The sequence below is a fragment of the Hyla sarda genome, chromosome 2, assembly GCF_029499605.1.
Source record: "Hyla sarda isolate aHylSar1 chromosome 2, aHylSar1.hap1, whole genome shotgun sequence".
Lineage (NCBI taxonomy): Eukaryota > Metazoa > Chordata > Amphibia > Anura > Hylidae > Hyla > Hyla sarda.
This window is the reverse complement of record NC_079190.1, coordinates 261,199,351-261,226,938: the sequence shown is the minus strand read 5'-3', so window position 1 is coordinate 261,226,938 and position 27,588 is coordinate 261,199,351. Positions and strand designations below refer to the sequence as shown.

The following is a 27,588-nucleotide window of genomic DNA, read 5'->3' as shown; positions in this document are numbered from 1 at the left end:
ACTTTTTCTCTGATATTTCTCTGATATTTGGGGGAGAAGTTGTATATAGGGCTGTTTGACAACACTGACTGAGGAATCCATGTAACTTTATAAGTAAATGTATTCCAAATGCTATGTAATTCCAAATGCTATCAGAAAACTGCTAAAGGGCTTTACTGAAAATAATTTGACACCCAAGTCTGCCCTTGTGAATAACTATTAAATGACTATAAATAACTATGGATACTATGCATTCTACATCACATAACTTCAGAGTACAGTATATTGTATGTAGTAGATGTACAGTGATTACCTAGGGAAAGAACCAATCTTGAGCGTATAAAGAAATTCTCTTATACAATCACTTTTCCATGACTACTGAAACCCCACTGGAAAATGAACCCTGCATGTACACTGAGCTTTAGGAAATTAACAATATAAAATGGCTGGGCTTCAGTGATAAGCAATATGTTTAACATTAAGCACCAATGACTGACTTTCCCCAGGACTAGACAACATGCAGAAGGGAACCAACAGTTTATTTGTCCAGTACACAATGGGTAGATTTGTGCTGTACCTTTTTTTCTCTCTAAAATTATGCGTGTAACTACCATGGGAATGGAAACAACAGCTGCTATCGCACCAACAGCCAAATACATCCACTGAGATAGGTGGTGTAGTTACATGTCACTGTAGGTGATGAAGTAGAAGGAACAAATAAGTAATTGTTAAAGTAACCTTAGGCTTTAGAACTGCTACAGTTGGATGTCATTGGGGTGTAGTGCCCCTTTCCATGTGTTGCTGTAGGGCCCTATGGTTACTCATTTCACGTATATATATATATATATATATATATATATATATATGGTGAGCCACGGTGAGGTGTAGGGGCAGATGGTGTTGCCCAGGGGTAGATGGTATTAACCCCTTCGTGTTCGTGACACCAGGGCGTGGTTTGCCTATGTACACACCCGAAGGTAGTACCGCTAGTCCTAGGTTAGGCAGGCGCAAATAATAGTCCAAGGCCAGGTTAAGGTTAACAATAGCTTTTACTGAGGTAGACAGATGGTACAGTCTATACAGTTCGGCCAGGATCCCAGAGAGGTGACCAGTAACACAGGGGACCTCACAGCTTGCTGGGACTTGCAGTGACATGAGAGACTATAGGTGCAGGCCACGCTGATTAAATTGACTTGACTTGACTGAAGATGATGACAGCAGATAAAGATGACTTGACTTACTGACTTGTGGCTGCAATTTAGGTTGAGGCCTCCAGATGTGCTGGACACTGACCCTGAGACATCTGGACTAGACTTGACCTCAGCAGAAAGTGAAACACAAGAGAGAGATTGTAGTACCTCCCCCTCTTATAAAGGGGTGCTGAGCAAGGACCCCATAGGCCAACTGCGGATCACCTGGTCACCTGGTGCTCTCTGGGTAACAAACATATGACTTAAACATGTGACAAACATTATCATGAGACTAACAAACATGTGACTCACTTCAAAGGTCTTTTGCACTTAATATACAACCTATTCACATTATGGGGGAACACTGCAGGAGAGCCCTGAGGACATACTCAACCTGACAAGTCTGTAGGAACATATCCCGTACTGGGACATCATACACACACACATATATATATATATATATATATATATATATATATATATAGTCACAGATTGACAGCGTTTTGTGCAGCAGAGGAATAAAGGTATTCACTGACTTGCAATCCCTACTAGTATGTGATTTAAAGGGGTACTCCACTGAAAAACATCTTATCCCATATCCAAGGGATAGGGAATAAGATGTCAGATCACGGGGTCACACCACGGGTGACCCCCACAATCTCTGGTGCAGCACCCCAGTCATCCGTGCACGGAGAAAACTCTGCTCTGTGCCGGATAACTGGTGACTACAGCCCCATGCTGCCTCCATTCATGTTTATGGGAGGAGTTGGGATGGCTACATACTAGCCATCATGATCCCTTCCATAGACATGAATGGAGGGGGTGTGGCGTGACATCACGAACGCGGACACCGCCGCTGATGGCACAGAGATCGCGGGGGTGCCCATTGGCAGGACCCCGATGATCAGACATCTCATCCCCTATCCTTTGGATAGGGGAGAACATGTTTTTCAGTAGAGTATCGCTTTTATGGTTTTTGCAGCATATCATAAAGCTTAAGCTCTTCTGTGTTGCCCAGCTTCAAGAACATAGTTTGAACACAGTCCAATAACGCAAACTGAAAATGAGGCAGCACTCACCGATTCCATTGCAGAGCATTTTAATATCTTCAGTGCTGTGTCACATAAAAAAAAGGGGGATGACAATGATGGCAGTGCTAGCCTGGTATTGCCATTGTTGTCATCCCCCTGTTTTTATGTGACACTGACCTAATGATATTAAAACCCTCTGCCACAGAACTAGTGAGTGCCTCCTCATTTTCTATTTGCGTTATTACACTCATACATATACTTCATCATGTATTCTTCATGTTTTGGTAAACTTAGAATGTTAGGGCGTCAAGTTATCACTCCATTTCAATGTGTCTTTATGGCATTCTGATTGAATGTATAAAATGCCTCAATGTGCTTACTATTAAGAAATGGAAAACTGCTGAAATACATAAAATATGCAAGACTAAAAATCATTCATCCTGGTATCTGATACGTGTCATTGCGCTTTGAAACCAGATAGTTAAATGATGTCTTTTTTAACAGACAACAGTGTTAAGTCTGGTGAGCCACAATCCACTGGAACTCTTAGGTTTACAAAGGTTAATAGATTTCCACAAGGATGGCATGATATATTGGGAATTGAATACAAGACAGCAATTGCTGTTAGAGGAAACAGAGCAACGTGGAAGTGGTGAGCTGCACTTCTGATTTGTGGGTGATGAATGGAAAAAACTATCTGAATGCTTCTATGGTTAAGATCTGTGGGCAAGGGGTCAATGGAGAATGTGTTAGATACAGCCTGAGATGATAAATCACATGCAAGCCTTTAAATCCCTTCTGGTCAAACCCACAGCTATGCCCGATTCTGGAAAGAAAGTACAATTTCATCTTAAAATAGAAGCTCACTACTTCACGTTTATCATGGCTTTGTAATGTTGCCGTTGTGTATTAAAGCACTAGTAGATTTTACTATTTTTAGGACACTTAGGAATAACCCATTAAATCGTACCTGTCAGATCCCACAAAAACCTGCTGTATACACACACACACACACACACACACACACAATTACTATTGGAGATTGCCTGTACTCTACCACTAAAGACAATATGGTGAGTGTATAACTTACATCTTCCTATGTCATTTATGTGTATCATCCTTTACCAGTACTGTAATGCTGGGACTAGTTGGAGGTACAGTGTTTGGATAACTCTTTTTACAGCAGTGTTGCCTTCAGCTGTGTGCCCACAGCTTGAGCAAAACTACAACTCCCAGCATGCCCAGACATCATTTGACTGCCCAGGCATGCTTGGAGTTGTAGTTTTGCAACAGCTGGAGGCACATGTTCTGTAAAACTCTGTGTTGCAGCAGTGTTGCTGCAGGCTGAGTTCCTTCTGCAGCCTTGTCAATCAGCCATCTCGTGTCCATGACCCTTAGACATGCTTATGCTTTTGTGGGACTAATCAGTGTCCCAGGAGGTATGGGGACCCCTAGTGGGGGGATTTTCAAAGGCAGTTTTCTTTAATAACATTTAAAAATGTTTAAAAGAAGTATATTAGAAAAACTATTGTTTTGCCGAGATGTACAACATATAGAAAGTTTTTATATCTGACAGTGCCCATTTAATAATACTGTATTAAAACAGTGTATCTGCACTTTCTAACACAGTATTCATGTCAAGTTCTTGGTTGTATGCAGTGTATAAAGTACTTTTATATCTTTTATTATCTATTTATTAGTCCATATCCAAAGAGAACACGATGTGGATTGTTGACCTCCTGTAGGTGGCTCCTGACCAAGCAAGCCTATGGTAAACAAGTGTGCAGGATTCAGGTAGACAATGCTGACTTCCTCTTGCTGTCTTACAATGTATCTGTGATCCTTTTTTGTCATACTTGTCTTTTTTAGTGTGAGATTAACCTGGGAAATATCAGGGAACTGCTTCTGTGCAGAAACATAACCTGAAGATTCTGGACCACAATGCAAACAAGGCATCAACTTTAAAGGAAAACTGTCAGAATAGTCACCCGCATAAACCAGTGGTACTGCCTGGTTTTGCTGGTGATGCTGAGAAAAATGATGCTTACAATGCCTGGATCCATTGCTCTGTCCATCTGATATCACCTTCTTTCTGAATATGCAAATTAGCAATAAGTGGCATGGGCGGGGTTACGATCAAGCCTTCGGGCACTGTGATGTCAGTGCTGTTTCTCCGGCTCTCGGCCCGGCTGATCAGTATTGACTGCCTCCCTCTGCTTCTCCCCCTCCTCCCTGCTCTGTAATCACATTTACTGTGTGTGTGCAGCTTCTTGGCTACACTCGGAAGCGGCCTCAGTGCGGTTATGAAGCCTGTTATGAAGCCGCTCTGAGGCTGCTTCTGGGTGTATTCAGGAAGCTGCACATGCGCACTAAACACAATTACAGAGCGGGGAGGATGGGAAGAGGCGGAGGGAGGCAGTCAATACTGATTAGCCGGGCCGAGAGCCGAACAAACAGCACTGACATCAAAGTGCCCGAAGGCTGGATCGTAACCCCGCCCATGCCATTTATTGCTAATTTGCATAGTCAGAAAGAAGGTGCTATCAGACCGGTGCATTGCCGTGGAATGAGATTTGCCATAGAATGAGATGGTCCGCCTCCATCACATCCTATTGGCTCACTCTTGTCACGTGACATATTTAAACGTCACGCATTGATGCGCACAGTAGTCACGCATTGATGCGCACAGCTCATACGGCTGCCTCATATACACTTACTCTATTATTACATCTACTGTTGATCCACAGCGCTATCGGGATCCCTATGCCCGATGGCGCTGTCATCAGTGTGCGTCCCCGCGAGTGCCCCACGCCCGCAGCTGTACTCCCCGTCCCCCGCAGCTCTACTCCCCGTCCTAAGCAGCTGTACTCCCCGTCCCCCGCAGCTCTTCTCCTCGTCCTACGGAGCTCTTCTCCCCGTCCTACGCAGCTCTACTCCCCGTCCCCCTCAGCTCTTCTCCCCGTCCTACGCAGCTCTACTCCCCGTCCCCCGCAGCTGTACTCCCCGTCGCCCGCAGCTCTACTCCCCGTCCTAAGCAGCTGTACTCCCCGTCCCCCGCAGCTCTACTCCCCGTCCTAAGCAGCTGTACTCCCCGTCCCCCCCAGCTCTACTCCCCGTCCTAAGCAGCTGTACTCCCCGTCCCCCGCAGCTCTACTCCCCGTCCTAAGCAGCTGTACTCCCCGTCCCTCGCAGCTCTTCTCCCCGTCCTACGCAGCTCTACTCCCCGTCCCCCGCAGCTCTTCTCCCCGTCCTACGCAGCTCTACTCCCCGTCCCCCGCAGCTGTACTCCCCGTCGCCCGCAGCTCTACTCCCCGTCCCCCGCAGCTGTACTCCCCGTCGCCCACAGCTCTACTCCCCGTCCCCCGCAGCTGTACTCCCCGTCCCCCGTAGGTCTACTCCCCGTCCCCCGCAGCTGTACTCCCCGTCCCCCGTAGGTCTACTCCCCGTCCCCCGCAGCTGTACTCCCCGTCGCCCACAGCTCTACTCCCCGTCCCCCGCAGCTGTACTCCCCGTCCCCCGCAGCTCTACTCCCCGTCCCCCGCAGCTGTACTCCCCGTCCCCCGTAGGTCTACTCCCCGTCCCCTGTTAACGCTCAGGGAGCGATCCACAGCGCTATGGGGATCCCTATGCCCGATGCCGCAGTCATCAGTGTGCGTCCCCGCGAGCGCCCCACGCCCGCAGCTCTACTCCGCATCCCGTTAACGCTCAGGGAGCGGGGAACAGAAAGTAGAGCATCGGGCGCAGGTAAAGTAGTACTGCGCATGCGCAGCACTAATCGAATAACTTAACCTGCGCCCGATGCTCTACTTTCTGTTCCCCGCTCCCTGAATGTTAACGGGGGACGGGGAGTAGAGCTGCGGGCGTGGGGCGCTCGCGGGGACGCACACTGATGACAGCGGCATCGGGCATCGAGATCCCGATAGCGCTGTGGATCAACAGTAAATGTATATGAGGCAGCCGTATGAGCTGGTACATGTGTGGTACATGTGTGGTAGCTGGTACTTCTGTCGGGCCACAGAGGTCATGAGAGCTCCGTGCAGCTTCAGCTATCACAGGGATAGCTATCACAGCCAAACTGACACTGCTGTGCGCATCGATGCGTGACGTTTAAATATGTCACGTGACAAGAGTGAGCCAATAGGATGTGATGGAGGCGGACCATCTCATTCTATGGCAAATCTCATTCCACGGCAATGCACCGGAGCAATGGATCCATGCATTGTAAGCATGGTTTTTCATCTCAGCGTCGCCCTCACTACCAGGCAGTACCACTGGTTTGTGGGGGTGACTGTTCTGACAGTATTTCTTTCATTCTTTATTGATAGCAATAGCGACCTCTTATGAGAATGAGATAATTTATTGGCCCCCTCTGGCATCTGGGCCTGAGTGCAACCACACCCTCCCCCCTATAGTTACACCCTATATATTTGAATTATCAGTTCTCTAATTTGGGCCAAAGAAAGGGCATTGTTATAACGTAAGAGAATTGCATTTGAATACTGGCATAAAGGCTACCTGTCCTGATGGCCATCCTCAGAATCCCCAGGCCATTTCAGGCTAGGGTGTCTATGAGAGGATGGTCCTATGGAGCAAGGAAGCTACTTAAATGCAGCCATCCATTCTTCGGCCCACACAGAAGGTTCTAGGGTTAGCTGCCACATCATCAGGGCTAGTTCCCAGTACTGCAGAGATAGCCTGCCTGGAGTAGACTCTGATAGAGATAACCAACTAAGATATGGGGGTGATGGCTGCTGCAGGTAAGACAAAGTCAGGGAATGAGGTAATGTAGGAATTGTGCATTGTTAGGGATTTTGCCTATATTGTGTACTACAGATCCCCTCCCTACCATCCTAGTGTTTGCAGCTCTGTCCTTCTCTCATAACCTATGCTGATATGAGTAAAATAATGAGTTTTTTCTGCTTAGTAGTATTTAGTAATAGAGCTTTTCCTATTTGTACAAGAGCACTTGCTGCTCATTAAAGGGTACTCTGCCCCTAGACATCTAATCCCCTATACAAAGGGGCACCGGCACCGCGGCGTTCTGAACACGGAAGCTTGAAACTTCCAAGTTCGTGACATCACACCATGCCCTCTCCATTCATGTGAATGGGAGGGGGCATGGCGGGCAGTACATGGCTCCTCCCATGCCTTCATGCCTCCTCCCATAGACATGAATGTAGGGGGTGTGACAGCTGTGGTTGCCTGTCATCTGACATGGAGCAGAGTATGCTCCATGCTCCGGATGACTGGGGTGCCACACCAAAGATCATGGGAGGTCCTAGCAGCTGGACCCCCATGATCAGACATCTTATCCCCTATCCTTTGGATAGAGGATAAGATGTTTAGGGGCAAAGAACCACTTTAATATATAGTCATGGACAAAAATTTTGAGACTGAAACAAATTTTGTTTTTCACAAAGTTTAACCCTGGCACAAAATGACCTGCTTCATTTCAAGTTCCAGGACCATCTCTTTAACCCCTTAAGGACTCAGGGTTTTTCCGTTTTTGCACTTTTGTTTTTTCCTCCTTACCTTTTAAAAATCATAACCCTTTCAATTTTCCACCTAAAAATCCATATTATGGCTTATTTTTTGCGTCACCAATTCTACTTTTGCAGTGACATTAGTCATTTTACTAAAAAATGCACGGCGAAACGGAAAAAAAAATAATTGTGCGACAAAATCGAAGAAAAAACGCAATTTTGCAACTTTTGGGGGCTTCCGTTTCTACGCAGTGCATATTTTGGTAAAAAGTACACCTTATCATTATTCTGTAGGTCCATACGGTTAAAATGATACCCTACTTTTATAGGTTTGATTTTGTCGTACTTCTGGAAAAAATCATAACTACATGCAGGAAAATTTATACGTTTAAAAATGTCATTTTCTGACCCCTATAACTTTTTTATTTTTCCACGTACAGGGTGGTTTTTTGCGCCGTGATCTGAAGTTTTTATCGGTATGATTTTTGTTTTGATCTGACTTTTTGATCACTTTTTATAAATTTTTTAATGGTATAAAAAGTGACCAAAAATGCTCTTTTTTTTTACTTTGGAATTTTTTTGCGCGTACGCCATTGACCGTACGGTTTAATTAATGATATATTTTTATAGTTCGGACATTTATCCACGCGGCGATACCACATATGTTTATTTTTATTTTTTTTTACACTGTTTTATTTTTTTTTATGGGAAAAGGAGGGTGATTCAAACTTTTATTAGGGAAGGGGTTAAATGACCTTTATTAACACTTTTTTTAACATATTTTTTGCAGTGATATAGGTCCCATAGGGACCTATAACACTGCACACACTGATCTTTTACACAGATCACAGGCGTGTATTAACACGCCTGTGATCAGTGTTATCGGCGCTTGACTGCTCCTGCCTGGAACTCAGGCACGGAGCAGTCATTCGCCGATCGGATACCGAGGAGGCAGGCAAGGGCCCTCCCGGTGTCCTGTCAGCTGTTCGGGATGCCGCGATTTCACCGCGGCGGTTCCGAACAGCCCGACTGAGCAGCCGGGTCACTTTCACTTTTGCTTTAGAAGCGGCGGTCAGCTTTGACCGCCGCTTCTAAAGGGTTAATACCGCACATCGCCGTGATCGGCGATATGTGGTATTAGCCGCGGGTCCCGGCCGTTGATGAGCGCCGGGACCGACGCGATATGATGCGGGATCGCGGCGCAATCCCGCTTCATATCGCGGGAGCCGGCGCAGGACGTAAATATACGTCCTGCGTCGTTAAGGGGTTAAAAGGATTACATTATGGGATTGGTTCAACACCAGTTCAGAGCTTGCTCAGGAATTGAACTGAAGTGAGAAAGGGGCCTAACAGATGTTGCTGTGGAGCCCTCTCTATACATAGTTACATATTTTGAAAAAAAGACACAGGTCCCTGAGGTTCAGACTTTCTCAGTTATTTTGAATCTCTAGAAATTATAACCCAAAGTACCATTTGTCATAATGCTAATACAATATCTGTCAATACAATCTCTTTGGGTAGGGCATTACATAGTTTGAAAACTTCAATTGTAAAGAACCCTTTTTCTATTGATGCCATCACTACTAATCAACAGGAAGATTTATCAAAACCTGTGCAGAGGAAAAGTGACCAATTGCCCATTACAACCAATCAGATATGCTATATATACAGTATATATATATATATATATATATATATATATATATATATATATATGGATTAGTTAGGAGTAGCCGTATTAGTCCAGTGATGCAAAAAGCTAAATCATCGGTAGTTGCAGTATCTTGTAATTCTTTTTTTATTGGACTAACAAGATTTTGTAGAGACAAGCTTTCGGGATTCTTCCCTTTATCAAGTCATAAGCATTTCTGAGGTCACAAGGGGAAAACACACGTTCTAGCTCACAAAATATGCAGGGGTTAAAACAACATATGTGGAGAATGGACATTAAGTTGGGCCATAAATTGTATAGCTATAGGATTCAAGTCATAAGCATTTCTGAGCTCACAAGGAGAAAACACAGGTTCTATCTCACAAAATATGCAGCTATACAATTTATGGCCCAACTTAATGTCCATTCTCCACATATGTTGTTTTAACCCCTGCATATTTTGTGAGCTAGAACGTGTGTTTTCTCCTTGTGAGCTCAGAAATGCTTATGACTTGATAAAGGGAGGAATCCCGAAAGCTTGTCTCTACATAATCTTGTTAGTCCAATAAAAAAGGTATTACAAGATACTGCAACTATATATATATATATATATATATATATATATCTTAGAAAGGCTTCTGAAAAATGAAAGAAGCGATCTGATTGGTTGCTATGGGCAACTGGTCAACTTTTCCTCTGTTTTGATAAATCTCTTGCCATGTATTTATGTATTTTACATTTTCATGCTAGGAGAACTTGGAGCTTTTGCTATATATAAAGTTTGTATTTGTGTAATGTTTAAAAAAAAAAAAAAAAAAAAAAAAAGAGGATTGACAAGTTACCATTAAAGTATTTCTTGTAAGGGACAATTCCTATGTTTTACTTCTCCTTTTGGATTTGGGATTAGGGATCAGTGCAGACCTGGATCTAATCCCAACCACTCTTCCTACCTACTTGGATGATTTGCCCTAAACGCTGACTTCCAACTGGGCGACAGTCCCTACGCTCAACTAATTACAAGAGCAAAGCAAAAAATCTTAATGTAATTCCAGCAGAAAACAAATGTTCATGATATTTCACTGAAACTAAGTCACTACCAAAGCAAAAAAAAAATTAAAAAAAATTGCTTACCTGAAAGAAATTTATCAACAGGCTGAAACCAGTTGATAAATAAGTCGCACATAAGCAAAAAAAATTGTAAAAAAACTAAACTAAACAAAAAAAAAGGAATACATAAGCAAATATTGATAAATGTCCCCCTATGGGTCAGCTCATGCACTGAAAGGGCAGGATCTAATTGAGTGTTTTCAAAACTTTACTTATACATATCACAATTACTTGCAATTTATAATGCCATTGACATGCCTAATACCCCTAAGTGCTGATAGAAGGAAAATATTGCTTCTAACCTCATCTCAGATATAGCTATAATTTGATTTAGAGAACACCAGCTGTGAGGAAATAGAGTGTGAATTGAGATCCATGGACTTATTTGCAGCATCTAATCAAATCACAAAATCTATATAATTCCTCATGAAGACTACTGTAATTTGATAAATAATTCATCAGAGCTACAAGAGCCTAATGTGCAGACAAGCTGTAATATATAATATATGCTGACACCTTACAAATAATCGGATAATACATAATTTTCACTGATATGTGTTTTTACTATACTGTATGTAATAAAGTTGAAAAATAGCAGCTTTAATTCTACTTACCCATACCCACATAGGGTAGATGCCAACAGCCCCATATTGGATAAAAATCCTTGTGCCATATAATATAAAAAATCCTTTTTATTTTATGTACGTGCCTGCTAGAATATTTTGCTGGAATGTTTTACCTGCACAATTCCCCATGTAGAATCTAAAGAAAATTCTGTCCAGGGTGAATTCATCCTTACTGTTTTCATGCTGGTTATTACATACGATTTTCAATATTCTTAAACTTACATTAAAATCATAAAAAATTCTGCTGGTTTATTTTGTCCAGGCAGCTAATTCAGTAACTGTCATTTAACCTCCCAATGTCATTTAACCTCCCACAATTCACTGCTCTCTAACAGGAATACGAAATTATTCAGCTTCTTATAAAGACTTGATTGTCAGAATATTATAAAATACCTTTATACACAATAACTAATATAAAGGTATAGAAAATAAGTCGTCAGGGTAAATTTATGAGCAAAAAGCAAGATTGTCCAGCCCCAATTCACGGGTAAAAAAACTTCCCTTCTTCAGGACATGCAGATACAGACAATCATTACAATATTTTAATGGTTGTCTTTATGTGCCTGTCCTATTGAGATTTCTTGGATTTACAATAAAGAAGTTAAGTTTTTTTTTACCTGTGAATCGGGGCTGGACAATCTTGCTTTTTGCACTTTGCTTTAGAAAGGCCTGACTCACCGTGTAAGAGGTATGTTGCTTAGAAGCTGGTCATTGCTTAATTTTTTGGTAAATTTATAATTTATATAACCCCTGGCATAAATTGGAATCACCAGAATCAGAGGATGATCATCCAGCTATTTTACTTCCAAGCAAATACACAAATCACAGATATGATTAAAAACAATGTTTGACCCTTTACTCCATTGGATTGCATGTTGACTAATGGCGGAAGTCTGACCAATAAAACTGACGGACTGGAGTGGTTGATGTTTGAAGAAAATTATGACATAGTGGGTATAACAGAAACTTGATTGGACGATAGCTATGACTGGGCGGTCAACATACAGGGTTATAGTCTATTCAGGAAGGATCGGACAAAACAGAAAGGGGGAGGAGTTTATCTGTATGTAAAATCGAGTCTGAAGGCCGCACTGCGGGAGGATATATGGGAGGGAAACGATAATGTAGAGTCATTATAGGTAGAAATATATGGAGATAAATATAAAGAAAATCCTGATAGGGGTTTGCTATAAGCCACCAAACATAATGGAAGAGGCAGAAGATCAATTACTGAGGCAAATAAACAAGGCAGCAAATCAGAATGAGGTGATAATATTGGGGGACTTTAACTATCCTGATATAAACTGAGAGACTGAGTCTTGTGAATCTCATAAAGGAAACAGGTTTCTGACTATAGCTAAAGACAATTATCTGTCCCAAATGGTGCAGGGCCCGACCAGAGGGGGCGCCCTACTGGACTTAATATTAACCAACAGACCTGACAGAGTAACTAATGTGCAAGTAGAAGGACACCTAGGAAATAGTGATCATAATATAATACATTATAACTTGTTCTTCAATAAGGGAATCTCTCGAGGGGCTACAAAAACAATGAACTTTAGGAAGGCAAAGTTCGATCAACTCAGAGAAGACGCAAAAACAAGAATACTGACACTAAATGGGAGACTTTTAAAAATATCTTAAATTCTCACTGTAAGATGTATGTACCTTATGGAAATAAAAGGGTCAGAAATAAAAGAAAACCAATATGGATGAACAAAAATGTTAAAGGGGCAATAAATGGCAAAAATAAATAATTTAAACTACTAAAACAGGATGGCAGTGAGGAAGCTTTAAAAAGCTATAGAGAAAAAGGTAAAATGAGGAAAAAAAACAGATAAAAACCGCAAAAATAGAGACAGAAAAACTCATTGCCAAAGAGAGTAAAACTAACCCCAAAATGTTCTTTAACTATATAAATAGCAAAAAGGTAAAAAATGAAAGTGTAGGCCCTTTAAAAAATGATGAGGAAGAAATTATAAATGGGGATCAGGAAAAAGCAAATATATTAAACAAATTCTTCTCCACTGTATTCACTGAGGAAAATGAAATGCCAGGTGAAATACAGCGAGATAAGGTAAACTCCCCAGTACAGGTCACCTGTCTAACCCAGGAAGAAGTACAGTGCCACCTACAAAAAATCTAAATAGACAAATCACCAGGTCCAGATGGCATTCACCCCCTTGTTCTAAAGGAATTAAGTAATGTGATAGACAGACCCCTATTTTTAATATTCAGGGACTCTATAGTAACAGGGACTGTTCCCCAGGACTGGCGCATGGCAAATGTGGTACCAATATTTAAAAAAGGATCAAAAGGTGACCCCGGGAATTATAGACCTGTTAGTTTAACCTCCGTTGTATATAAATAGTTTGAGGGTTTGCTAAGGGATGCTATTTTGGAATATCTTACTAAAAATAAATGTATGATCCCATATCAGCATGGCTTTATGAGGGATCAGTCCTGTCAAACTAACCTGATCAGCTTTTATGAGGAGGTGAGCTCCAGACTGGATCAGGGGCAATCACTGGATGTCGTATATCTGGATTTTTCCAAAGCATTTGATACAGTGCCACATAAAAGGTTGGTGCATAAAATGAGAAGGATGGGGCTGGGGGAGAATGTGTGCAAGGGGGTAAGTAACTGGCTCAATGATAGGAAACAGAGGGTTATTAATGATACTTAATCTGATTGGGTGACTGTTACTAGTGGGGTACCACAGGGGTCCGTCTTGGGTCCTGTCCTATTTAATATATTCATTAATGACCTTGAAGAGGAGTTGAATAGTAAAGTAGCAATCTTTGCAGATGATACTAAACTCTGTAAAGCGGTAAACACTATAGAAGACCCTGCACTGTTACAAATGGATCTGGATAGATTGGAGGTTTGGGCTGGGAAGTTGCAAATGAGGTTCAACACTGATAAATGTAAGGTAATGCACATGGGGAAGAAAAATCCGGGCTGAGATTATATACTAAATGGGAGAACACTTGGGACGACTGACGTGGAAAAGGATTTAGGAGTCTTAGTCAATAGTAAATTTAGCTGTAGTGACCAGTGTCAGGCAGCTGCTGCCAAGGCAAATAAAATCATGGGGTGCATCAATAGGGGCATAGATGCCCACGACAAGGAAATAATTCTACCACTGTACAAATCACTAGTCAGACCACACATGGAATACAGTGTACAGTACTGGGCACCAGTGTACAAGAGAGATATAGTGGAGCTGGAGAGGGTTCAAAGACGGGCAACTGGACCAATACACAGAATGGGAGGACTACAGTACCCAGAAAGATTATCAGAATTGGGGTTATTTAGTTTAGAAAAAAGAAGGCTTAGGGGAGACCTAATAACTATGTATAAATATATCAGGGGACCGTACAGAGATCTCTCCCATGATCTATTTATACCCAGGACTGTATCTATAACAAGGGGGCATCCTCTACGTATAGAGGAAAGAAGGTTTCTACACCAGCACAGACGGGGGGTTCTTTACTGTAAGAGCAGTGAGACTGTGGAATTCTCTGCCAGGGATTTATTCTGACTGCCATATTTGGAGTCGGGAAGGAATTTTTACCTCTAGTATGAGGGTTTTTTGCCTTCCTCTGGATCAACTCAGTAGGTACTCATTAGGGTTATAGGTTGAACTTGATGGACTCTGCTCTTTTTTCAACCTTATGAACTATGCTACTATGTTAATGACACAGCCTTGTTTTGGCCTTGAGGATGCAGTAAATTTTCCTTTTTCATTTTTGGTTTCCTTCCTCAGTGGCTTTTTAAAATTCATAATGCTTAACATTTTTCACCTACAGCACCATATGAGGGCTCATTGTACCACAAAATCTACAATCTAAAATCTACAATCTAAAAAAAAAAAATATATATATATATATATATATATATATATATATATATATATCCTGATATAACGCGGGGTTACACACGGCGGGCCCGGCGTCATAGTGAAGCCGGGACCCGCCTCTAATAGCGGCGCCGCGCGTTATTAACCCTTTAGCCATGCGCTCAGAGCTGAGCCGAGCAGCTAAAAGCGAAAGTGAAAGTTGCCGGCTGGCTCAGTCGGGCTGTTCGGGATAGCCGCGGCTAATCGCAGCATCCCGAACAGCTTACAGGACAGCGGGGGGCCCCTACCTACCTCCTCGCTGTCCGATCGCCGAATGACTGCTCAGTGCCTGAGATCCAGGCATGAGCAGTCCCTATGGGACATATAACACTGCAAAAAAAAGTGAAAAAAAATGTGAATTAAGATCATTTAACTCCTCCCCTATTAAAAGTTTGAATCACCCCCCTTTTCCAATAAAAAAAAAAAACACAGTGTAAATAAAAATAAACATATATGGTATCACCGCGTGCGGAAATGTACGAATTATAAAAATATATCATTAATTAAACCGCTCGGTCAATGGCGTGCACGCAAAAAAATTCCCAAGTCCAAAATAGTGCATTTTTGGTCACTTTTTATATCATTTAAAAATGAATAAAAAGCGATCAATAAGTCCTATGAATGCAAAAATGGTACCGTTAAAAACTTCAGATCACGGCGCAGAAAATGAGCCCTCATACCGCCCCATATACGGAAAAATAAAAAAGTTATAGGGGTCAGAAGATGACAATTTTAAACGTATATATTTTCCTGCATGTAGTTATGATTTTTTTCAGAAGTACGACAAAATCAAACCTATAAGTAGGGTTTCATTTTAATCGTATGGACCTACAGAATAAAGATCCGTCCTTATGTCCTTAAGGGGTTAAAATGACATGTTATATATATTCTTTAGGTGTATTCAATTACAACAATTCCCAATTCATATAGTTTTTATTTTATTTTACTGCTTATAAAAATTTTTAACTTTTTGTAAGAAAATTAGTCTGACTCCTATAACACTTTTATTTTTCTGTACTTGGGGCAAATTTTTTGTGCCGTAATTTTTAGTTTTTATTGGTCCCATTTTTGTGGGGCATTTGATCGTTTTTTTTTTTTTATCATTGTCTTCTGGCATATGAAGTGTCCAAAAATCCACAATTCTTGACTGGTATTTTTTTATGTTTACACCATTCACCATGCAGTTTCATTAACTTAGCACACCAGGACGTATATTTACGTCCTGTACTTGACTGCTAGCATCTGAGCGATGCTCGTATCATGTGCGGCTGGTCCCGGCTGCTGTTCGCAGCCAGGGACCTGCCTGTAATGGCCGACATCCGCGATCGTGCAGATGTCTGCCATGAACCCCTCAGATGCTGTGATCAATACAGATCACGGCATCTGCTGCAGTGTGGTCGGAAATATGGATGATCGGATAGGCCGCAGCACTGCCGCGGCGATCTGATCATCTAGAACAGCGCACGGAGGTCCCTTCCCTTGCCTTCCACGGGTCTTCTGCTCTCGTCTAAGATCGAGCAGACCAGAGCAGAAGATGACCGATAACACTGATCAGTGCTATGCCCTAATCATAGCACTGAACAGTATTAGCAATCAAAGGATTGTAAAAATAGTCCCCTATGGGGACTATTAAAGTGTAAAAATAAAAGTTAAAAAAAATTAAAATAATGTGGAAAATCCCATCCCCCAATAAAAATGTAAAATGTCCTTTTTTCCCATTTTACCCCATGTAAAAGTGTAAAAAATTATTAATGCACATATTTGATATTGCCGTGTGCGTAGATGTCCATACTATTAAAATAGATTGTTATTGATCCTGTATTAAAAAATGTATAAAAGTTTTATATACACAAATTTTGTATCAATAAAAAAGTACAGATCATGGCGCATAAAATGAAAAATTAAAAAGTTATAGGTCGGGGTTCTCCGGTGCTTACACATCTTATCCCCTATCCAAAGGATAGGGGATAAGATGCCTGATCGCGGGAGTCCCGCCGCTGGGGACCCCCAGGATCATGCATGCGGCACCCCGTTTGTAATCAGTCCCCGGAGCGTGTTCGCTCCGGGACTGATTACAGGCGACCATCGGGCCGGCGGCGTGACGTCACGCCTCCGCCCCCGTGTGACATCACGCTCCGCCCCTCAATGCAAGCCTACGGGAGGGGGCGTGACAGCTGTCACGCCCCCTCCAGTAGGCTTGCATTGAGGGGCGGAGCGTGACGTCACATGGGGGCGGAGGCGTGACGTCACACGCCGCCAGCCCGGTGGTCGCCTGTAATCAGTCCCTGAGCGAACACGCTCTGGGGACTGATTACAAACGGGGTGCCGCGTGCATGATCCTGGGGGTCCCCAGCGTCGGGACACCCGCGATCAGGCATCTTATCCCCTATCCTTTGGATAGGGGACAAGATGTGTAAGCACCGGAGAACCCCTTTAAGTGCAACAATTATAGAAAAGTGTGTAATCATGGGTATCAATTTAATCGTATTGACCCACAGAATAAATAACACATGTCATTTTTACTGTAAATTGTATGATGTGGAAACGAAACCTTCCAAATTCAGCAAAATTGCAGTTTTCTTTTTAATTTCCCCACACAAATAGTAATTTTATGGTTGCGCCATACACTTTATGGTAAAACGAGTTATGTAATTATGCAGGACAACTGGTCATGCAAAATACAAGCCCTCATGCTGGTCTGTGGATGAAAATATAAAAGAGTTACGATTTTTAGAAGACGAGGAGGAAAAAACGAAAATGCAAAAATAAAATTGGCCTGGTCCTTAAGGTCAAAATGGACTTGGTCCTTAAGGGGTTAAAGGGGTATTCCAGGAAAACCCTTTTTGAAAAAAAAATTTAAAAATCTTAATCCTTCCAACAATTATCAGCTGCTGAAGTTGAGTTGTTCTTTTCTGTCTGGCAACAGTGCTCTCTGCTGACATCTCTGCTTGTCTCGGGAACTGGGAGTAGAAGAGGTTTGCTATGGGGATTCGCTTCTACTCTGGACAGTTCCCGAGACAGGTGTCATCAGAGAGCACCTAGACAGAAAAGAACAACTCAACTTCAGCAGCTCATAAGTACAGAAAGGATTAAGTTTTTTTAATAGAAGTAATTTACAAATCTGTTTAACTTTCTGGAGCCAGTTGATCTTTTCCTGGATAACCCCTTTAGCATAGGCTTTAATCTCTAATTGGACAGAACGTGGGCAGGTGGGTTTTTTTTTTTCTTTAATTGGATTTACATAACAAAACTGATGAAGGGGAGTGTCTGAAGAGGCAGGACATAGGAGTGGGCAGCACACTCAAAGGCTTTTTAAAGGGGGGTTATATGCTGCAAATTTTCTGTATGGCTTGACAAAGGCCACTCTTAAATATAGGATGTCCAAAATTCCCAAATACTTCTGGAAGAAAAGGTTTTTTTTTTCCTTGCAGTCAAACTAACATGTTTGCCCTCATTTACTATTGCAAGCCCGACATGTTTTGTCGGGTTGTGCGCTAGATGCTGTCGCATTGCACCATAAATTCTGTCTGCGCCAGAATTTGCGCCAGAATTGAAAAAACCCCGACTAACTCTCCATTTTGCTAAGAAAACCCGAAAAAGGGGCATGGCTGCTGGGAAAAGGGGGCGTGTTCTCCAAAAAGGGCGTGTCCCCGACATTTACACAAAAACCCAACATATTTACTAAGGTTTCCACATAAAATGTGTTGGATTTCAGCTGAGGAAAACCAGACAGATCAGAACATGTGTAAAAAAGCAAAATGTAGGGAAAGTGGAAAATGTAGGGAAACCTTAGAAAATACTGTGGACAATAAATTGTAGGGAAATAAAACCCACAAAGAAACCTACACAACACTCTTAGTAAATGAGGGCCGTTATCTTGATAAATTTTTTTGCACTGTGATCTTAGTTTTTATCGGTACCATATTGGTATTGATTGGTCTTTTGATTGCTATTTACTCAATTTTTTCTGGGATGTGATTTGTTATGTTTACACCATTCACTATACAGGATAAAAAATGACTTTGACAATGGGATCTAAATGGTTACTAGCCGGCTGCTCAGAACTACTGAAAACAACTGGATGTTACCAGGTATGGCGCAGGCTTGAGTCAGAAGCTCGCACCATACATCCTTAATGGCCCCATGACATGCATAAACGTTACGGGTCGTACCTGTCAAATTACAGAAAAAATTATAATGCCAATATATGTGACCTAATAGGTCCTGCTGATTGTTTACATGTCTTTTTATGTGTCTAGGTTCTGTATTTGGCTCACAAATCCCTCCGTTCTGCTGCTTACTCATTTTGAAATCCACTGCTCAGGAAGATGTGTGTCTGGGGTAAGCACTATGCCCACCCTCACTCCACTTCCACTTCCTCCATACGTTTGGGTCTCTTCATCCAATCACTGCAGGCTGCTCTGTAACCTCTTCCTCTCTGTTTTCAGGCAGAGTCTGCTAGACAGGACAGGAGTGAGCACAGAGGAGTGCTAGTCCCACCCTCACTTTCTGAACTTTGTCCCAGCCTGTGCTTCTGCCAGGACAAAGATGATGCTGCAGCCAGACAGGATTATGTTCTGGATAGTATGGGGACCCCTAGTGGTCTTTTTTTTAAATCTTATATATAAGCCATGAGTTCTATAAAAAAAAAAGTCAATTTTTTATGCAGTATATTAGAAAAGTTTTGCCAAGATGTACAACAGATAAAATGATTTTGAATCTGACAGTGCCCATTTAAAGGGGATTTCTGGCATCATGTAAATAAAGATCACCAACTGGAAAATAAAATAGTATTCCACTTGATCATATCCTTTGTGTTTCAGTTCTAGACATTTTCAAAACCTCTGCTTGCTGCCAGTGATTGGAAACATTCTTGTTTATGTTTAGTCCAACTGACACAGGTTTATGGCTTATAATAAGAGAGAACTCTGATACATTGCAATACACTGAGCACCTGCAGACCAGATAGAGAAATGAAATCAAGTCAGTTTTGCTTCTGTCTTTACAATGGGAGGTTCCTAAGATAAGGACAGGAATATTGACCACTGCCAGATATTTGACAGATAATGGGAGTTGCAGTAAAGCATTCATTTTCAGTAAGTATTCTGACGATACACACCTTTTCATGCATTATGCATCCATTCTTGTCATGCTCTTGCAATGACTTTCCCTTTGATTCATAGCATTGATCTTTATATTATGTTGAAGTTTAACTAGAGGACAGCCAGAAGAATCAACACTGCTTTCTTGTTATGGATTACAAGAGACAAACTATTATTTCATCTCTAAATGGGCTCTACAAGTACCTTCTGCATTATTGATTGCGATGTACTGGAGCTCCAAAGTCTCTGTTGTGTAAAATGTCTGTCTGCTTTAGTTAACAATTTTATTTCTTGCTTTACTTCACTTTCTTTATTGGCTAACTGGTCCCAAAGGAGACCAATGTCTGGTTTGACACATAAGGTAAAACATTATAATATCAATATTGGATGCCTGTTATATACGGTATTTAAAAGAAAATGATTTATGTTCGTGCATTGGTAACATATATGTTTGCATATGTTTATCATCTACCATGATAAAGGATGTCAAATGTATACATTTATTAATAATCTTCCATTCATACATAGCCAAAACTTATATATATGCACATACCCAGCTTTGAGACATAATACTGACTCACAGGGGTGTAGATATCAGTCAAACTGAGGCCCTGATGCCTAAGGGGGCCCAAAGGCAACTCTGCCACATAAGAAACATCAGTATTATAAATGGTGCACATTGGACACGAGGCTCTGTTACAGATTTTGCATTGGATCTTAAAGGGGTACTCCGGTGGAAAACAATTTTTTTAAATTAACTGGTGCCAGAAAGTTAAACTGATTTGTAAATTACTATTTAGAAATCTTAATCCTTCCAGTACTTATCAGCTGCTGTATGCTCCTCAGGAAGTTGTTTTCTTTTTGAATTTTGACCACAAGTGCTCTCTGCTGACACCTCTGTCCATGTCAGGAACTGTCCAGAGCAGGATAAGATAGGAATTATAGGATGATCAACAAACTTGTTTTCCTTAATAGCAAATACATGAATCATAGATACGATACAAAATGATGTTTAATAGCTGAACATTCTGTGTTCTTGAAACATATTCCAAAAGACAACGTAAATAATTTTAGTTGCCCAATGTGAAAGGGAATAAGCTATTAAATTCAATGTTGCAATGTGCAACAAACTCCCCATTTTTCAAAAAATATAAAGAAAAGTTTGTTCTCATGTGTCTGTATCAGGGTCAGACTGACCTACCTACATACCTGGCTACCTAACTATATTCCTGGCTGCCTAACTACCTACCTACTTACCTAAGTACCTACATACCTGCTTACATACCTGGCTGCCTAACTACCTACCTGCGTACCTGGCCACCTAACTACCTACCTACATACCTGGCTACCTACATACATACCTGGCTTCCTAACTACCTACCTACATACCTGGCTACCTACCTAAATACATATATACCTAACTACCTACCTACATACCTGGCTACCTAACTATCTACTTGCCATTTTACTGTGCAGGACACCAAGGAGGGCATTTTGACAGTTTGGGGGCCCATATATGGGGAGATTGTGTAGAGGAGAGGAGGGCACGTTTGTCCTGCAGATGGTAAGAGATGAGTCTTGGTTGAAAGAAGTCATGGCGGCCTGATCTGGAAGGAGAAGAAATGGAAAAAGGCCAATCAGAAAATAATTGCAATTATTTACATGGTATGCAGACTATAGAGGATATAGTCCTATAGTCTATAGAGGAGAAAGGCTCATAGTTTGTAGGTACACAGACCAGGATCTCTCTTTCCTGAACATAGTTGTAGCTAATCCACACCCCCACTTCCTGTATTTTGTCTTGGTCTCTCTGTTACAAGAAATGAACTGAGCTCAAAAATAAGCAGTAAGCTGGAGATTGCAGAGAAGTGAGACAACTAGTGGGCAATACTTAAAGGGGTATTCCGGTGAAAAACTTTTTTATTTTTTTTAAATCAACTGGTGTCAGAAAGTTAAACAAATTTGTAAACTACTTCTATTAAAAAATCTTAATCCTTCCTGTACTTATTAGCTGCTGAATACTACAGTGGAAATCCTTTTCCGTTTGAAACACAGAGCTGTCTGCTGACATCATGAGCACAGTGCTCTCTGCTGACATCACTGTCCATTTTACGAACTGTCCAGAGTAAAAGGAAATCCCCATAGCAAATATATGCTGTTCTGGACAGTTCCTAAAATGGACAGAGATGTCAGCAGAGAGCACTGTGCTCATGATGTCAGCAGGCAGCTCTGTGTTTCAAAAAGAAAATAATTTCCTCTGTAGTATTCAGCAGCTAATAAGCACAGGAAGGATTAAGATTTTCTGGCACCAGTTGATTTAAAAAAAAAAAGTTTTTCACCGGAGTACCCCTTTAACCTGTTGGGGACGAAGGGCGTATGCATACGCCCTTGCGTCCTGGTACTTAAGGACGAAGGGCGTATCCATACGCCCGTGGGAATTTCAGTCCCTGCCGCGCGCCGGGCAGGGACCGTACCGGGGTGACTGCTGATATCTATCAGCAGGCACCCCGTGCAAATGCCCAGGGGGTCATTAGACCCCCCCATGTCGGCAATCGGCGCAAATCGCAAATGAATTCACACTTGCGATTTGCGCTGATTCCGGGTCATTACGGGTCTATGGTGACCCGAAATATAAGGGGGATCGTGGTTGTCTAAGACACCCACGATCCCCCTGAAGCGATAGGAGTGAGGTGGCAGGGGTGCCACCCCTCCTATCCCTGCTATTGGTGGTCTAGACGCGACCACCAATAGCAGATCAGGGGCGGGAGTGCTTTACTTTCATTTTCCCCATCCTGCCCACCCACAATAGGCCAGGCAGAACGAGGAAAACGAAGAGGACCGGGCGCCGACATCCACTTACCCGTCCTGAGGCTGCGGAGCGACGGTGATCGGTGGGCGGCAACGGACATCTGTGGGCGGCGTGCGGCAGAAGAGGACGGCTCCCTGGATGCGACGAAAGCCGGTGAGTTGCCTAGCAACATCTAGAGGGCTACAGTCTGAGACCACTATAGTGGTCTCTATACTGTAGCCCTCCAGATATTGCAAAACTACAACTCCCAGCATGCCCAGACAGCTGTTTGCTGTGTGGGCATGCTGGGATTTGTAGTTTTGCAACATCTGGAGGTCCACAGTTTGGAGACCACTGTTCAGTGGTCTCTAAATTGTAGCACTCCAGATGTTGCAAAACTGCAAATCGCAGCATGCCCAAACAGCAAACAGCTGTCTCGGCATGCTGGGAGTTGTAGTTGCGTACCTTCAGCTGTTGCATAACTATATCTCCCAGCATGCCCTTCTGTGATCAGTAGTGTTGAGCGGCATAGGCCATATTCGAATTCGCGAATATTCGCGAATATATGGACGAATATTCGTCATATATTCGCGAATATTCGCATATTCGTTATATTCTCGTTTTATTTTCGTATATGCGAAAATACGCGTATGCGAAAATTAACATATGTGAAAATTAGCATATGCGAATATTAGCATATGCTAAAATTAGCATATGCGAAAATTAGCATATGCGAAAATTAGCATATGCGAATTTTCGCACGTCAGTCTCACACAGTAGTATTACAGCCTTCTTTACACCACACAAGCTGGAAGCAGAGAGGGATGATCACTGTGATGTGTACTGTGAAGAAAAACAAAAAAAAAACGAATATTCGTAATTACGAATATATAGCGCTATATTCGCGAAATTCGCGAATTCGCGAATATGCGATATTCGCGAATAATATTCGAATTGCGAATATTCGCGAGCAACACTAGTGATCAGTACATGCTGGGAATTGTGGTTTTGCAACAGCTGGAGGCACACTGGTTGGAAAATACTGAGTTAGGTAACAGAACCTTACAGAAGGTTTTCCAACCAGTGTGCCTCCAGCTGTTGCAAAACTACAACTCCCAGCATGTACTGACAGACCGTGCATGCTGGGAGTTGTAGTTTTGCAACAGCTGGAGGCACACTGGTTGGAAAATACTGAGTTAGGTAACAGAACCTAACTGAAGGTTTTCCAACCAGAGTGCCTCCAGCTGTTTAAAAACTACAACTGCCAGCATACACGGTGTGTCAGTACATGCTGGAAGTTGTAGTTTTGAAACAGCTGGAGGTTTGCCCCCCATATGAACGTACAGGGTACATTCACATAGGCGGGTTTACAGTAAGTTTCCTACTTCAAGTATGAGCTTTGGCAAATTTTTCGCCGCAGCGCAAATTCCTAGCGGGAAACTCACCGTAACCCGCCAGTATGAATGTACCCTAAAAACACTACACTACACTACACTAGCACATAATAAAGGGTAAAACACTACATATACACCCCCTTACACTGTCCCCCCCAATAAAAATGAAAAACGTATTGTACGGCAGTGTTTCCAAAACGGAGCCTCCAGCTGTTGCAAAACAACAACTCCCATCATTTCTGGACAGCCACTGACTGTCCAGGCATGCTGGGAGTTTAGCAACAGCTTGAGGCACCCTGTTTGGGAATCACTGGCGTAGAATACCCCTATGTCCACCCCTGTGCAATCCCTAATTTAGTCCTCAAATGCGCATGGCGCTCTCTCACTTCGGAGCCCTGTCGTATTTCAAGGAAACAGTTTAGGGCCACATATGGGGTATCGCCGTACTTGGGAGAAATTACACTACAAATTTTGGGTGGCTTTTTCTCCTTTTACCCCTTATGAAAAGGAAAAGTTGGGGTCTACACCAGCCTGTTAGTGTAAAAAAAATTTTTTACGCTAACATGCTGGTGTTGCCCTTTACTTTTTATTTTCACAAGAGGTAAAAGGAAAAAAAGACCCCCAAAATTTGTAACGCAATTTCACCTGAGTACGGAAATACCCCATATGTGGACGTAAAATGCTCTGCGAGCGCATAACAAGGCTCAGGAGTGAGAGCGCACTATGTACATTTGAGGCCTAAATTGGTGATTTGCACAGGGGTGGCCGATTTTACAGCGGTTCTGACATAAACCCCAAAAAATAAATACCCACATGTGACCCCATTTTGGAAACTATACCCCTCACGGAATGTAACAAGGGGTACAGTGAGCATTTACGCCCCACAGGTGTCTGACAGATTTTTGGAACAGTGGTCAGTGAAAATGAAAAATGTAATTCTTCATTTGCACAGCCCACTGTTCCAAAGATCTGTCAAATGCCAGTGGGCTGTAAATACTCACTGTACCCCTTATTAAATTCCGTGAGGGGTGTAGTTTCCAAAATAGGGCCACATGTGGGGGGGTCCACTGTTCTGGCACCACGGGGGGCTTTGTAAATGCACATGGCCCCCGACTTCCATTCCAAACAAATTATCTCTCTAAAAGCTCAATGGCGCTCCTTCTCTTCTGAGCATTGTAGTTCGCTCGCAGTGCACTTGACGTCCAAACATGGGGTATTTCCATACTCAGAAGAAATGGGGTTCCAAATTTTGGGGGGGCATTTTCTCCTATTACCCCTTGTAAAAAAGTAAAATTTGGGGAAAAAACTGCATTTTAGTGAGAATTTTTCTTTTCAATTACACATCCGACTTTAACAAAAAGTTGTCAAACACCTGTGGGGTGTTAAGGCTCAGCGTACCCCTTGTTACATTCCTTGAGGGGTGTAGTATTTCCATAATAGTGTGCGATGTGGGGGGGTTTGCTGTCCTGGCACCATAGGGGCTTCCTAAATGGGACATACCTCCCAAAAACCATTTCAGAAAAACTCACTCTCCAAAATCCCATTGTTGCTCCTTCCCTTCTGAGCCCTCTACTGCGCCCGCCGAACACTTGACATACACATATGAGGTATTTCCTTACTCGAGAGAAATTGGGTTACAAATTTTGAGAGGAATTTTTTCCTTTTACCCCTTGTAAAAAATCAAAAACTGGGTCTACAAGAACATGCGAGTGTAAAAAATGAAGATTTAGAATTTTCTCCTTCACTTTGCTGCTATTCCTGTGAAACACCTAAAGGGTTAACACACTTACTGAATGTCATTTTGAATACTTTGAGGGGTGCAGATTTTATAATGGGGTCATTTATGGGGTATTTCTAACCAGAAGACCCTTCAAATCATCTTCAAACCTGAATTGGTCCCTGAAAAATGCCGATTTTTAAAATTTTGCAAAAAATTAGAAAATTGCTGCTAAACTTTGAAGTCCTCTGATGTCCTCAAAAAAGTAAAAACATGTCAACTTTATGATGGAAACATAAAGTAGACATATTGTGTATGTGAATCAATATATAATTTATTTGGAATGTCTATTTTCCTTACATTTCCTGTCTATTTTCAAAGTTAGAAAAATGCAAAATTTTTAAATTTTTCATAAAATTTTTGAATTTTTCACCAAGAAATGATGCAAGTATCGACGAAAATTTACCACTAACATAAAGTAGAATATGTCACGAAAAAACAATCTTGGAATCAAATTTATAAGTAAAAGCATCCTAGAGTTATTAGTGCTTAACCCCTTAAGGACCGGAGGTTTTTCCGTTTTTGCATTTTCGTTTTTTGCTCCTTGCCTTTAAAAAATCATAACTCTTTCAAATTTACACCTAAAAATCCATATGATGGCTTATTCTACTTTGTAATGACGTCAGTCATTTTGCCCAAAAATCTATGGTGAAGCGGGAAAAAAAATCATTGTGCGACAAAATTGAAAAAAAAACGCTGTTTTGTAACTTTTGGGGGCTTCCGTTTCTACGTAGTACATTTTTCGGTAAAAATGACACCTGATATGTATTCTGTAGGTCCATACGATTAAAATGATACCCTACTTATATAGGTTTGATTTTGTCGGACTTCTGGAAAAAATCATAACTACATGCAGGAAAATTAATACGTTTAAAATTGTCATCTTCTGACCCCTTTAACTTTTTTATTTTTCCGTGTATGGGGCGGTATGAGGGCTCATTTTTTGCGCCGTGATCTGAAGTTTTTAACAGTACCATTTTTGCATTGATAGGACTTATTGATCACTTTTTATTCATTTTTAAATTATATAAAAAGTGACCAAAAATGCACTATTTTGGACTTTGGAATTTTTTTGCGCGCACGCCATTGACCGAGCGGTTTAATTAATGATATATTTTTATAATTCGGACATTTCCGCACGCGGTGATACCACATATGTTTATTTTTATTTTTATTTACACTGTGTTTTTTTTTTTATTGGAAAAGGGGGGTGATTCAAACTTTTAATAGGGGAGGAGTTAAATTATCTTTATTCACTTTTTTTTTTCACTTTTTTTTTGCAGTGTTATAGGTCCCATAGGGACCTATAACACTGCACACACTGATCTTCTATGCTGATCACTGGTTTCTCATAAGAAACCAGTGATCAACGATTCTGCCGGATGACTGCTCATGCCTGGATCTCAGGCACTGAGCAGTCATTCGGCGATCGGACAGCGAGGAGGCAGGAAGGGGCCCTCCCGCTGTCCTGTCAGCTGTTCGGGATGCCGCGATTAGCCGCGGCTATCCCGAACAGCTCGACTGAGCTAGCCGGGAACTTTCACTTTCACTTTTAGCCG

At 41.9% G+C, this 27,588-nt stretch overlaps 1 long non-coding RNA gene across 1 annotated transcript; it reads left to right on the top strand.

Moving 5' to 3' along the window:
• The first annotated feature begins 3,900 nt into the window (after window positions 1–3,900).
• LOC130356046 (uncharacterized) lies at window positions 3,901–19,579 on the top strand. The gene is made up of 3 exons (XR_008888754.1): window positions 3,901–3,994; window positions 19,228–19,309; window positions 19,417–19,579. It is a non-coding gene; the product is annotated as an uncharacterized LOC130356046 (long non-coding RNA).
• The last annotated feature ends 8,009 nt before the right edge of the window (window positions 19,580–27,588 follow it).